This window comes from Poecilia reticulata, chromosome 10 (genome assembly GCF_904066995.2).
Source record: "Poecilia reticulata chromosome 10, P_reticulata-male-v2, whole genome shotgun sequence".
NCBI lineage: Eukaryota > Metazoa > Chordata > Actinopteri > Cyprinodontiformes > Poeciliidae > Poecilia > Poecilia reticulata.
The window spans coordinates 16,639,158-16,653,632 of NC_088839.1; the positions used below are offsets into that span (position 1 = coordinate 16,639,158).

The window sequence follows — 14,475 nt, forward strand, 5'->3', positions numbered from 1 at the left end:
GGAAATGTGGAGAAACCAATAATCCAAACACAATTCTATATTTTATAACACAATTGGAGGGATGGGCAGGACTACAATTTGTGTCAAATGTCTGTGAGCCTAATAATGCTCTGATTTGAAAAATCCTCACTATAGATGTTAACGTCTTGGTTTTTTTAGCCTTCTTTGAATCACCATTCATTTGTTTGGAGCAGCACCTCCAATAGCAGCACACAAACAGTATTATGTAGTTTTTTTTTAAGTTCACAAAAAGAGTCGTAGTTTCAACTTAGTGCTTAAATAAAAGCTTTGAAAGTGTTACGTAATTTTATGCCATTATCTTACAACATAAAGAACTGACAGTGAAAGGGACAAAAGACTCAGAAAGGGTATTAGGTTGTTAATAGAGAAAGTGAAAGCCTGAAGAATGGAAATGGAACACCGAAAAAGCAGCTGGATTTCTGTTTAGCTTTAAATTCAAAGGAAATATGAAATCATGCAGTTCTTTTCTTGATATATGAATGACTTGTGTGCTGCCCTGGCTGGGGCCATGCTTTCATAGAAATGCAGTCTGTTTTGTTCATGTAATAACAATGACTGAACCTCAAAATGATACATTCAAGGTCTTGCAATAGAACTTTCACAAACTGTATGACTGTCTCCAAAATTATAGAAATGCTTGGTTGCAGTATTTCCTGAAGACTCTCAACTACATTTTAATCTTCACACAATAATGGCAGCACTTATTTAAGTTCTGCAAACGTTGTTAAATATTAAGCTGTTAAACACTTTAAATAAACCCCTTGAAACTTAAATCATACTTGTCATATTCTACAAGTTATGCATCATCTGTTATTTTGTATATAGACAACACATTGTCTATCTATATATTTTTTTCTTTCTTTCTGGTGATGTTTATTATTTTTCCAGTGTTAGATTAGCTGCTTAATCCCAGTAATCCCTTGTGTTTCATTTAATGTCAGCTTTCTTCCAATAATTTCCCCCTCTCAGTTGCATGAATTCAGGTAAACTCACAAAGTCCTCTGGTCTTCATTTACTTCTTGATGATTTATTCTTGTCATTACACTGCCAGGATTCCTGGCACCTCCATCTGTCTCCTTTGTGAGTCCATAGAATCCTGTCATTTAATTTATTCAATAAAAATAATCTGAACATCATTGTGGCTCTATCCTGCCTTCGTATGGATATCACCAATAATAAAACACATCAGGCGGAAGATTATCAAGCCATAGGCTGAGAAGATGAGTACTTTTCCTCAAGTGGCCCCTCCATAAGAGAGAGGCACGCATCAACAAACAACAGCATCAAGTCTTGATGTTATGATATTATGCCGATTGCCGAATAATGCAGGGTTTCCCCATGAACACTTGCTAAGTCCAGAGGGAGGAGGCTTAGCACCCACTGTGTTTTTTTTGTGTTAAAAAATTAAAAAGTTGAAAGGAAATTTTAAAATATGACAAAGTAAATAGGTATTATTGAAGATATCATTGACAATATCTCTGTGGAAGCATAACCCCACTCAAACATTTATTTTTTTAATTCCACTAAAGTGGGCAAAGGACATGTTTTTCAACTCATGATTCGCCGCCAGTGTCTGAGTGAGAAGCTTTTATCCTCGAATGCAACTGCTTAGGCACTATTCAACCTAAGGAGGCCAGCAGTGAGACAGCGTTAGACAAAATATTGAACAAACCAAATTTCCTAAAACTAAAAAAACAAAAAAACAGTATGAATTTGCACAAAAACACATAAATAACTCTAAATAACCTATTTAGTTTATTAGTAAAATATAATTGACGTATGCATTGATGCAGTATTCTACAAAAAGACACCTCACAGAGATGCACAGCCATACACCGGGATCCAAACAGGTTCGTACAACACACTGGAACCAAATGGATGAATTACTTCATCAGCATGCAATCAAGATTCACACAGTTCTACTAATGACCTAATTATTTCATTTGCAGGTGTTGAAGCAGGAACGCATCTAAAGGCTGCAGGGTCGCAGGTCGACGGGGGCTGCAGTTTGAGTCCCGCAAATTATAAGTTCAAGTGAAGCAGCAGAATCACATCCAACCTGCAGTTCGTTTATAGCGGTTACAGCCATCAAACTGAGAGACGGTAGAATAAATATTTGTGAGCCAAAAATATTTCTGATTCATTCCCAAACATCCTACAGACAACCTCACACGACTGAATAGTAGAAAACACATCTGAATGGTTGCCTAATAGAAGAACATGGGACTAAACTAAGAAGCTTTAAAAATGAAGATTCTAATTTTTGTTGAGCTGTTTCCATAGTAACAGTTTCTGAAGATAGTTCAGCTGCTCAACTCAACTTTTTTTCTTTTTTCGTTTCTCCATTCTGTAGTGAAACAAGATTTCACTCAGTTCAGACCTCCCTTTGGGAAGGTTGTATTCTAAAAGGACTCATTAGTCCGTCAACAGATTTTTTTACAGACACGGCGACAATAGGACCAGCAGAGCGGCTGGCAAAGGTGGATGAAAGGAGGTATTATGGTCTGCTATACAGGTAGCCACATGCATTTCATCTATTATTGTTCTATTAATTTATTTGAAGTACAGAAACAATATTTTAGCTTGTCGAGATCTTAAGTAAATGATGTTTTCCTTACATTTCCAAAGTAAGTAAAAAAAAAAAAAAACTTTTTTTTAATCGGTCAAATTTATTTGTGTAGCAAATTTCAGCAACAGGGCAGTTCAAAGTGCTTTACATCATAAAAGCTTGGTTATCTTAGTTTTTGGTCAAAATGGGTCGTTTGTGGTGCAAAAGAGTTGATAAAAATGACCCTACTCGAGCAAATGAAGACTAAGAAATTGGAGAAAACAGTTTATACCATGAAATCAATCTTTGATATTCAGTACTTCTAGAATGCCAATTAAGATAAGGGTAATATTAAACTAAAGACAAATACTCAGTTTTCTATAATCATGGTGCAAATTACACTTTAGGACTCAGTTGGCCATGAGGTGCAGCAAATTTGCTCTGTTTCTTCTGTTACTTTTCCACATTATGTGTAATGTAAATCACTGTTCTCTAAAAGGTTAACAATCGTCTTCCTTTTCTGCTTTCTCGCACACTTTGTCCATATCCGTATAATATGCCACCTAATGCATTGTAACCCTCTGGCAGTGCAGTTTTACTTTCTGTGTGGCTAATTGATGGACTGCAGGCCTTGTTTGCTGCATAAAGCTCTGCCTCATTTATGGAACCTGATGTTCTTTGAAAGCAGCTGTAAAGTCGCTTGGTGTGGAACCAGAACTAAATAATGTGAATCCTGGGAATGTGGATTTTAAGATTTAGTGAATTGCTTCTTAAATATGACATCAATGTTTGAAAACTTTATTCACCTAAGCTGCATGTTTTTTTTGTTTTTTTTTAGGAATTACTCTTATACTGTGTCTGTTAAATGTATCCAGTCAAGTGATACTCCCACTAAAGGCACTCTTTGTTTTTTTCTTGGGGTGTAGGTGTGTATGTGTGTGTGCTTTGCAGATGGAAGGAGAGGAGAGAAATAAAGCCATGCAGCTGTTCCCACATGGAGTTGTCCCCATGCGTTTATTTTACCCATGCCCATCATTATATAAATAATAGTATTTTTCACAGGACTCTCCTCTCTAAATTGCAAATGTGCAAAAAAGAAACCTTTTGTAACTTGATTTTAAAAATCTCCAACTGTAGCACAAGCATGCTATTAGTAAGCTTTCATCTTTTACAATTAATCATAGAGTTTGCCTTCTCACAGTTTTTCTTCCTCCCATTAACATATAATTCCTCATCCTGCTTATTTTTCAATCTTTCCTGTTTTAAAAGTATCTCACATTCTGTGCATGTTCCTTTCTCTTCTATTTTCCAAACTGAGCTGTTTTTTCTCCACACCCATATCCATTTCCATATCTCAGTCACATTCCTTTAGCCCAGTGGATGGATCTGACCCTGTCTCAGTCCCTACCAACCCAACTCAGAGACAAAGGGAAGCAAGGGGGGAAGTAGACATTGACAGGCCAGCTAGGCCATGAATAAAATACATTTCTGTTTTCCTTCGCAAATGATGCAACTGCTAGTTGAGGAATGTATGGAATATGTGAGCTGTGTTTATCATATGCTGCACAGATTCTGAGATACATCCTGTTAAACTGTCTTTCATTTTGTCATGTATGATGGCATACTGAAAAATTCATTTTTTTCCGAGGTACAGGTGTCGCCTATGATGTGCTTCTGTTCTGCCCAGTGTGTATGTGTTGGGATGAGGGGTATAAACTATACAATTTTATGCTCCGTAGAGATGGTATGCAATTCTTTGCTATGATGTGAAAGTGTTTTTGAATTTTCCTTCAATTTTTATGGGTGTTGCGCCTTGAGCCATGAAGGACTGAGCTGCAGGGAACTATACAAGTACTATTAATCCCACAATGCACTCCACTAGTTGTAGAAACAAGAGAAGGACTCTCACTGTGTGAACATGTGACATGTGAACAAAAGCCATCTCCTGACAGAAGACGTCCTCCACCAACAGTGGAGGACCCCCCCCACCCTTTTTCTGCCTTGGAGGGAACTTCGCTTGCAGAAAAAAATACTGATGCTACCAAATAGCACTTAATCCAAAGTAATTTCAGACAACTGTTCATGTACCCGGTTTCTGTACTCTGGCTGAAGGAATGAACGTTGACCCTGCTTTATTTAGCCCTCCCATGGTCTTAGCACGATGCTCAGGAAGACCGCAGCAAATATCACGGTCGGAAAATGGAAAACCGAAGGATTGTCTCATCAGACCATCAGCTTCCAAAACCACAGACAAAAAAAGTTGTAAAAGCACACGTGGGGTCAGTGCGGCACTGCGTGTACCTGGACTCAAAGATTAAAAAACTCATGGGGTCCAAATGACCCCATCTCTTATAATCATGGAAGGGTTAAAGTTCCATAGAAGGAATCTTTGAACCACATATTCCCCAGAAAGAGTCGCAATCTCCATTTTTGACCCTGAACCAACATCGCTGCCATTCTTTCTTTGAGTGGGAATGCTTCTTTTCACAATACCAGTGTGTGAGCCAGAGACATCACGTGATTAAAAGACCAGCCGCTGAACCGACAGCGCCCTGTGGCATAGCTATGAAGCAGACCTACTTTGAGCACGTAACAGGAAAATGCATAGAACAGGTCACAAGTCCACAACAGGGCCAAAACAGAAACAGAGCTGGCATGTTGCTAGCTTTTCTCAGAAAACAAGCCAAAGCAGGAAGAAATATGCCACAAAGACAGATCGATAGATATGAAAATGACCAGGAATCCCTTTAAGAGTCATCATTTATGTAGGCATTGTGGTTTTTATATACCATGGGGAAACTCAGAATACCTAAGAAAAAACCCACCCAGCGTCACAGACAATTTCTAAAAATAAGCACACCTGAAAACACTGTCACAGCACTATTGCTACAGGGATTTGTAGATTTTTATAAAAAAAAAGCATAAAAAAATATTTCTACTCTACATAAATGTATCCCTTGCTCTCAAACTACAGTGTTTATATTTGAATGTGACAGTATGATTAACAACACCCGTCAGAGACCTGATTTATGCAGCTGCACAGCACACAGTGAGTAACCTATTTAGTGGGAGTTACAGTTTACTGCCTCTGGGCTTCCTTAAGCAGTGTTCGTATGCATATGTATGCGTGAGAGTGTTACCATCATTATGTGGCTCTGAGGCAACGGGAGCTAGCAGTCATTAAAGTTTCAACAGAGCCACATCCAAATTTCTTCACGATGTTTGGCACAGGAACAAAAACATATCTGAAACAGGCAAAAACCAAGAACATACTGGGATTTTAATGGTTTATATAAATTTAAATAATAATAATAATAATAATATGACAAAAAAAGACTAAACAAAAGGATGTTTTGTATTCAAATGCATATCATCTGTTAATCAAAAGAGAAAGCACGATCTAGAATATTAAGTATAAAAAAATATTCAGCATTGAAATGGAAAATGTATAAAAGAAACCTTAAAATAACATCTGAGCTATGTAACATTTTTAAAGAGCATGTCACCATATGATCATTACAGAAACCGTAGACTTACACATGGCGACAGCAACTAAAGGAAATGTCCAGAAACAAACAGATAGAGCTTTACAAATTTAAGTAGGGAACATTCTCCATATTTTAGGCTATACTAGCAGCATTTTATTGTGTAGAAATATGGGCTTATGTTTTGCCAAATTTCCTGGATTTTGCACGTTCCCTTTTTTGTTTGTGTCCAGGCCTGTATCTCACAAAAGCCGAAATAATTTCCAAGTTGAAAGTATAAAACTGTGTAATCTGTAGTATCTAATTAGAAGGATTTGTATGTACCGGAACAGCTCGACAGAACGTTTAGGTGGTTTTGGAAGTGTAACTTTAAGGAAAAACTTTTGCACCATTATCCAGTCCACGCTTTGACACATTTTCCTTGTTTCCCTTTCTCTGATTTTGATACGAGTGTTTCAGGTTTGGTGGTTGTCTTGTGTTGCGTTAATATTACCCAACTCAGGAATTACATCATTGTTGCATATTGGAATATCAATAGCAAGTACTATGACATTACTTTACCATCAGGCTGAAATTTAATTGTGAATGTACAGCTGGGCCCGTCACGTCGTGGAATCTGCACAGCAAGGGTTCTGGTGAACTGCATCAGAGCAGTGGAGACAGTGCATCATTGAACACAAGCGGACATGTCTCTTCAATTCTACAGAAGGAGCCTAAGCTCTTTTATCCATCAAATTCTCCCACTGAATTATAGTTAACATTTAGGTTTGAGAATTTTCACTCTCGAGGGACGCATTTGTCATCACATATTGCAGCTTCTAACAAACAAACACTTCATCTTGTGTAAGAGCATGCCCAGTAAAATATAGTAAATACACACTGACAAATATGTCATAAAAAACTCTAATGTGAAGCTGTGCAGGTTGTAGGGTTAATTAAATATTCTCTTTGCCACACATTGTAAATTATCCCAAAATCTCTGCAGCTGTGCGAGCCAGGCAGAGTGAAATCAATTCATCTATAAGATCAAATCCATCCTGTCATATCTGCAAATCAAATCTGCCTAATAACTCTACCATGAAGGCGGCAAATGAGCTTCTACAAAATAGCTTAGACCTGTCTATTATGTGATAGATACAGAGAGGGCTGAAAAAAAAATTCCTGCCCGGTGTCCCGGGACATCCTGTCCAGCTGATGCAGCAGCTGTCGCGAGCATATAACAAATGCGTGCTACCTGTGGAAACACTTGAAGGGAGTCGCTTTAACCATCTGGTTCAGACAAATCAGTGGCATAACTCAGTGATTAAAGTGATGTCCCTGTGTGAACAAACCGCCATATTGCAAAAACTTCCTCCCACAATGGATTTTGTGCATTCTTTATAACGCAGGGCATCCTGGTGACAATTTAATTTCCACCTGCAGGATTCAGGGAATATAATTTAGTCTAGCTGGGCCACGCTAGGTTTATGGCAGAATATGCAAGTTAATTGTTAGTTTTCAAGATTTAATATATTCTCTTTTCTCTGACAGGTACATTCAGAGTTCATCATCTGTGAATTAATTTCCATAACAATTACAGCTCAGCCTGCAAAAAATATTAAAAACTGCAAATGTGTGACTCACCTTAGTGAAAAGCTTTGGACTCCTCTCACCATTGTAAGGCAACACCAGATGCCAAATGCATCATTCATTTTGATGGTGCTCTAAATCCTGTCTGCAAGCTTTCAAAGTAGCTGGATGAAATAGGTCCTCGTAACTCTGTTACTTATACGTACTTGAAAGAGGAAATAGACAGGAGCAATAAAACGATGATACGATCACAAAAGACAGTTTAGATTCTTTAAATCTCTCGAAGGATGTAAACGACATTGAGATGGCGATAAAAGAGGCCGTGTTAATGCTTTTAAAGATGAGGATATGTAAATATTAATGAGGTTCTTAGTAAAGAAAGGTCGTATCTCGAACATTAATAATGAAAGGTGGAATGGCTGCTGTGATCACAGCTAAGAAACCAGCAACATTAAACCGCAGAAGTGATGATGATGATGAAGATGATGATAGCATCCTGTGATCAGACATGTGCGGCAAACAGATTCTGTGTTTGAAGATCAGTTAACTGCATCGTGTTTAGTTTTTTTTTTTTCCTTTTAAATATCTGCTCAATTTTCGCATTGCTTTCAGTTGTTCATACTAGAGCTGTTATTTAATGCAGAACATTGGTTAATGTCTGTTAGAGAAACTAAAGTACTAAATTATAAAACAAATCATCAAGCTAACTAAAAAGGAGCAAAGTTTGAAGAATGTCAAGCTGCAGCCAAATGCATCTCGTTCAGTGGGCATGCCGGTCACATGGATTAGTTTTCTTTTTCGGGAGAATAAACATGGTGTTTAATCTTCATACAAATCCAACATTGCTGGAAAAGCAGCCTTCTCTGAAAGAAAGAAATATTATATTTCAGTGTATTTCAAGGTGAAAACTTCTAATACATGGAAATAAGCCTTTTTAGCAAGCTATTATCAGGCTAGTATGCACTCATCTAATATGAGAATTGTGGCAGAGCACTGGAAATGTGAAAGAAACATGAAACATATTCATTTAGAATTACATCCTGAGAACCTTATTTTTTTATATATTTTGAGAGAGATTTATTGTCTTGGCCAGGAAACAAAAAGCCCTTTCTTCCATACTGTGAATAACTCCATTCAGCAGTGGATCATAACAATATTACATGAAACTGTGCCTTACAATTTCTAAAAAGGACCATGAAAACCCTCTGAAGGTACTAGAGTAAAAACAGCTTCATAAATATGACTGTTCTTCTTCAAAGCAAGTCTCATAAGCAGTAAAACTGTAATAGGCAACTTTAAGGTTTACTAGCAGAATGGTTCTTCGCACTTGAAAACTCTTTTTTGTCGAAGTTCAAGTTTATGTTCCGATAGTTTAATCGTGATTGCAAAGTGAACGTGGCTTCAGGATGCAAAAGCAAGTGCGCTTAAAAGTGTTTTACAATGCGCTTAAAAATGGTGTCCAATAACTGCACATTACAGTAGCACTTCTTCTGAACTCCCTCACCGCCTTGTTAATTTGACACCATCTTCTGGACAACGTCTCTGTTCAGATGTGAAATCAGGATGCTACAGATTTTTTGGACATGTTCTCTCATTTCAAATTGACAATGAATAGCTTGGATTGTAATTTGAAATGACCAATAACCCAACTTGCTGTGTAATAACAAAAGTGTTCTGCTATTTAAAAGACAAGAAATGGAGATTTCACTGAGAATTCAAGCAGGTTCAAACTGTTCGCTGATCATCTCGTCACACCAGAGTCCTGCATGCGCTTAGTTCAGCTTGCAGAACTAAGCAGAAAAACATCTTTTTCAACCTTGAACACATCTCAATGTCAGATCTGGAAGTATATTATCCTGCTGTCATGGTCATTCACTTGTGGTCTGTAATAATTTTGCTTTGTGACATTTTTTTACTCAAACGATTACATATTTGCACCATATAACCTTAATGAAAACTTTAGAATAAAGGATACATTTTCTCCATCACCTCCCTAATGAGAAACAATGGACAGGAAAAACAGTTAAGAAGATTTTGCCCATTCTCTTTGCTCATAGACAAAGAATCTGTTATTGAAAATATTATGCCTGAGCAAAGCCACTCCTACGGCATAATGCACCAAGCTCATAGGAGTGCATGATTAGCAGGGGCATGTGATGCATAACCCGGTGAAACACGTGAAGAAAGGAGTCGGTGTCTTCTTCCTTCTGAGCTGCATCTCTCCCTCTCTGCACCGCCTTCTTTTAGTCCATATAATTGGCCCTCGGAGTGTCTGGAATCACGTGCCACATCAAATAAGGCTATCAGGATTCTGCAGCCACAGTGTGTGCACCTCTGTGTGCTTGTGTATCCAGCAGAGCAGTGCAATCACCTTATTCCTAATAAATGTGTTCCTTGGTTGACTTCAGTTTTCAGAATAAAAAAGCAGGGGGGGGCTATAAAAAATTTCTGACAAACATGAAAAATATGATTATTTATAACCCTCCTTCCATTCATACACAGACGTATTTCATAGAAATAGAAAAGGGCTTTGGGTGTGTCGACGTTTCTGTTCAGTGGTTGCTGGAACGCATCCTTTTCCTTGACAGGTTTCTCTTAAAGCATTAGTTTTTTTAAATCATGTGAAATTACAGCAGTTATTGACATGCTTTAATTATTAGAGTATTGCCTTGTGTGGTTTGCGATTGCAACATATTTCATAACCATTGTTAATCTGCATTAACTGTAAGACTGAATCACATAGTGTGAGCTAATTAATGATTTGATGTTTCCCACTCAAATCTGTTTCCACTCCATCCAAAATGGATGCGCCACATTTTCACAGTGAATGAAGTAATGTTTATCAGTATAAAAGGCTTGTTTGCATAACTGAGAGCAGCATGAGAGTTAATGGTTTAAAATTCTCTTTAGAGCCTCTCTCATCAGTGGATTATTTAACGATTAGTTTTTGCATCTTTTTTTTTATTTTAGTCAATAAGTAAGCCCAGAATCAAAACCATACAGCATTCAGATTCACCAGGAAGCCATAAAATCATTTCAGACACAGAAAAACATAAGATTGCACCAAAGAATATCCTTAATAGTAAAGAACCGCCTCTAGCAGGAAGATTTTCCTTAACTCCTTTTTTCAAACATCATCATTTTAACTGAATTAATAAGAACTATATATACACAATAAAGTCTCATTGTTCAAGTCATCTCAAAGAATATGACCAATGTTTTTCAGAAATTTGAATTCTTTCAGGGGTTTCTGTCTCTTCTCATCATCTCATTGATGTCAGATCAGGACTCACTGGGCATTGTACCTCCTGCTGCACAGCTTCTTGTTCTTCATGCAGGAGATGACAGTGTTCCCGCTGTGGGAAAGGACTCAAACAAGTGCATAATATCTTAATATAAAAATAGCAGCAGATGTAAAAATGTGTATTTTTGAGGCATTGGTATTAAGATACTCTCTGCTCTGAAAACCAGTGGTAATTTAATATAGCAACCCATTTGTGCAAACAAAGAAATAAATAACGTGTTTTAATTTGTCTTTAAGAACAGTCAAGAAATTGAATCTTTTAGTGTTAACCTCATATTTTATGCCCTCCCGTCTTTTTTATTGGAAGAGTCGACATTTGATTTCTGTTTGGTGACAAAAGCAAAGAAAACTACAAAAGAGGATAAACAGTAAATTTGTTGACCTCTTTTACCTCAACCCATTTTACAAGAGAATGTTAGAAATGTAATTGTACCAAACAATTACAGGGGTATGGCTCTGAATAAAATGCAAGTTGAATAAAGTATAACAACTGACTCATAAAATGTGCCGTTACAATTAGAAATTATCTATTTGTACTTCTGGACTTTTTTGTTCAGAAGTAATGTTTACCATGTATGTAAATGTAAATGATGCAATATTGACATTTTATCATTGACTTTGTTATTATGAATTGTTGGTGTGAATGCATGAAATTCCCCCCGAGCAGCATTGTTATTGACTTCTGCAGGTTGCAAAATGAACACGGCTATTTCGGATGCAAACACAGATAGAGTGAATGATCAAATAAACGGGTGGAGAGCAGAATAACTATGATGCCCTCCGTTTTCAACCCCGCACACAGAGGCCCCTCTAGATACTTGGAGTATAATCTATGGACCAAAAGATGTGCTTACGTTTACAACAAATCCTAAGAAGAACCTTTTATCTCTGCTTGGTGCAACATAACTGTATAATGATCCATTATCATCGGAAGAAAAGTTGGTACATTAAGGTTGTATTGCTCCCTGGCGACACATATAAAACTTTTTCAGGTAACTTTCTTAATTAATAGTTCAGCATATGAGCTGGGGCAATACATGCAATGTTTCTCCTTCAGATGGATGATATAGATCCAAAAATTAGCCAGAAATCATCTCGCCTAATTAGCAATGAAATTAAAATGGCTATTTTCTATTTATTTTTTTTTAAATCACACTTTTTTGCTTTTAACACCTACAACCTGGCATGACTTTAAAAACTCCCACTCAAAAATTGTTAGACACAGCAGGAGATAAGAAGTCTAAGACAAAGAGACACCAAGTTTCTAAACTTCTCCTTCATGAACAGTAGCATAGAAGTCAAGGTGGCTTGGGTAAGGCAAAACGGGGGGGGCGGGGGGGGGGGGGGGATTCAAACGTTTACACAGAGTGAAATAGGCAAAGAAAGAAACTGGGTGAAAAGGCAACACTATAGCTAGAAATCTCTGGTAAGGCAGAACAGGGGACCGAATGAGCCGTTGTGTCATGTCTCAGTGGGGGAGAAGTTTGGGTTGTTCTTTTTTTTTTTTTTTCACAATTTTCAAACCAGCTGAGCCACTTTGATGAATTAGGGCGCCTTTAGCTGTGGGTAATGATTTGTATCCAGTGTGGGTGATGAAGCAGTTCCTCTGCTGAAGCATGTGCCTGCCAGCGTCTTCAAGAACAAAGCACTGGTTTTGGATTTTGACGTGAGAGTCTGTCAAAGTGCCTTCTGAGCTGGAAGCAAAAAGAAAAAGCGGCTGTTGCACAACCAGCAGCAGGGCTTACTCAACAGCTGCATGTTTGCATGCGAGCATGGCGAGCGACCGATCCAGTGCACACGTTGTTGATGTTGACCTCGCTTATCTTCAACTGCCCTTCAAAGAGAAGCAAACATAGAAATCAAATTTCAGGACCAGAGGTTGGACTACATCTTTGTCAATCACAATGTAATAAATCTGAGCGAGAACAAGAGCACATCACCCGAGTTAAAAGTTGGACCAAACATTGAAATCTGACTACACCTTTAACAAAAAAAGTTTGAAAAAATAAAGAATGTGGCCAAAAGAAAAACTGAGTAGTATTTTGGTAAGCCAGGCAAGAAATGCAACAAAGGCTAGATGAAACACTGTTTCTGTTCCTGATTCTCTCCAATTCCAGCATATTATGAATTAAATTGTGGGGCTGAGAGTAAGCCATTGAATTTAAATTTAATTTATCTCAGAAACTTGGGAGCTCCTCGTAGTGTGTGGTAAATTTGCTTATTTTCAATCTGGTGGTGTTTCAAATTCAGATTCTCCTGCAGATTCTCTGATTGTGTAAAGATAAGAATCCCTTGCATACAAATGAGCATCTTGTCAGAAAATGGAGTCATTAGCTGGACTCTGGATAAGTTGATTGAATACTGGGGAGGAAATTCAGCCATTTGATTCAGGTGTGTTGGACCAATGTTGCAGAACTAAATTGACGCACAGAAAAACCAAATCCTCTCACAAGCTAAAAAAAATAATAAATCGTGCAAAGCTCCAAAACTATATAATTGTAATGTATATTTTTTAGAATCTGTTACAAATTTTTCACTTTTTGTAAAAATATACCAATTTCAAAAAGGCTCGTCATTAAAAGAAATGAGAGTTGGAGTTCATTTAGTAACAGTAATGCCAAGCAATCAAGTGATCTGATTCGCTGTGTAGCTGTACAACCAAATGACACGACTACGGTTGGTTTCACAGCTTTTAACTTGGACTTTTCAAATCAACATGCAATTTAAAATGATTCCACTGCAGTTTTACATTAATTTTTGGAACAGCACTACAACCTGCAAATTTAAGTAAACTTCATGTTTTGTCCTTTTTTGCTAATCCCCGCTTATTTTGATATCATATACATATCTTAATCATACAACAGTATCAGATTAATTATCAAAATAAGCTGGTTCGGTAGACAGGGATATTGAAGACATATTAAACTGAGGGCTAAGTAGAGAGTGTGAATCATTTAGCTGAGCATAGTCCTCTAATCAGTATTTAACTTTAAACATTTGCTTGTTGAGCTAATTGAGAATGACAGATGATGGTGAGGCTTGCAGAGTGTAATTGGTGGCTAATTCTCAGTGATTTGTCTCATCTCAGTGGGACAGATCAGTGGTCTGGGAGGGGAGATAATCGGGTGAACAAATCACTCTAGTCTGACTCTACGTTCTTGCTGAACTGGTGGGCCTGATAAGCCATGCTGATCACAGATGAAAGTAGAACAAAACAACTGCAAGCAGCACCGTAGCCTTTTTAATTATGCCCTGGGAAGCGCCATACACGGTGCACGGGATATTTTATGTTTGATAAATGCTGCCTCCTCTTCACGGTGTAATCGTATGTAAACTGATGTAGTGTTTTTAAACCCTTTAAGTATTTGCATTTTAGTAGCTTGAAAGTCTTCTGTACCTACAATATATGTTCCTTCACAGTAACTCAATAATGCATGTACAGCACAAAAGGCACTCAGGTAACCAATTTAATGTGTATGCACAAATTCAGCCAACAATTTTTATGTATCCGTGATTGCATTAGATGATTGCTTGGTTGAAAAAAAAAA

General features: G+C 37.5%; 1 long non-coding RNA gene across 1 annotated transcript in view; it reads right to left on the reverse strand.

Annotated features, from left to right (window-relative positions):
• Positions 1–10,511: 10,511 nt before the first annotated feature.
• The window catches only part of LOC103471321 (uncharacterized), a 36,445-nt gene continuing 32,481 nt past the window's right edge, over positions 10,512–14,475 (reverse strand). The window contains exons 3-4 of the long non-coding RNA XR_014089230.1: positions 12,673–12,761; positions 10,512–10,979 (exon numbers count right to left, since the gene is read on the reverse strand). This is a non-coding gene — a long non-coding RNA (uncharacterized LOC103471321). The remainder of the gene's footprint in view (positions 10,980–12,672; positions 12,762–14,475) is intronic.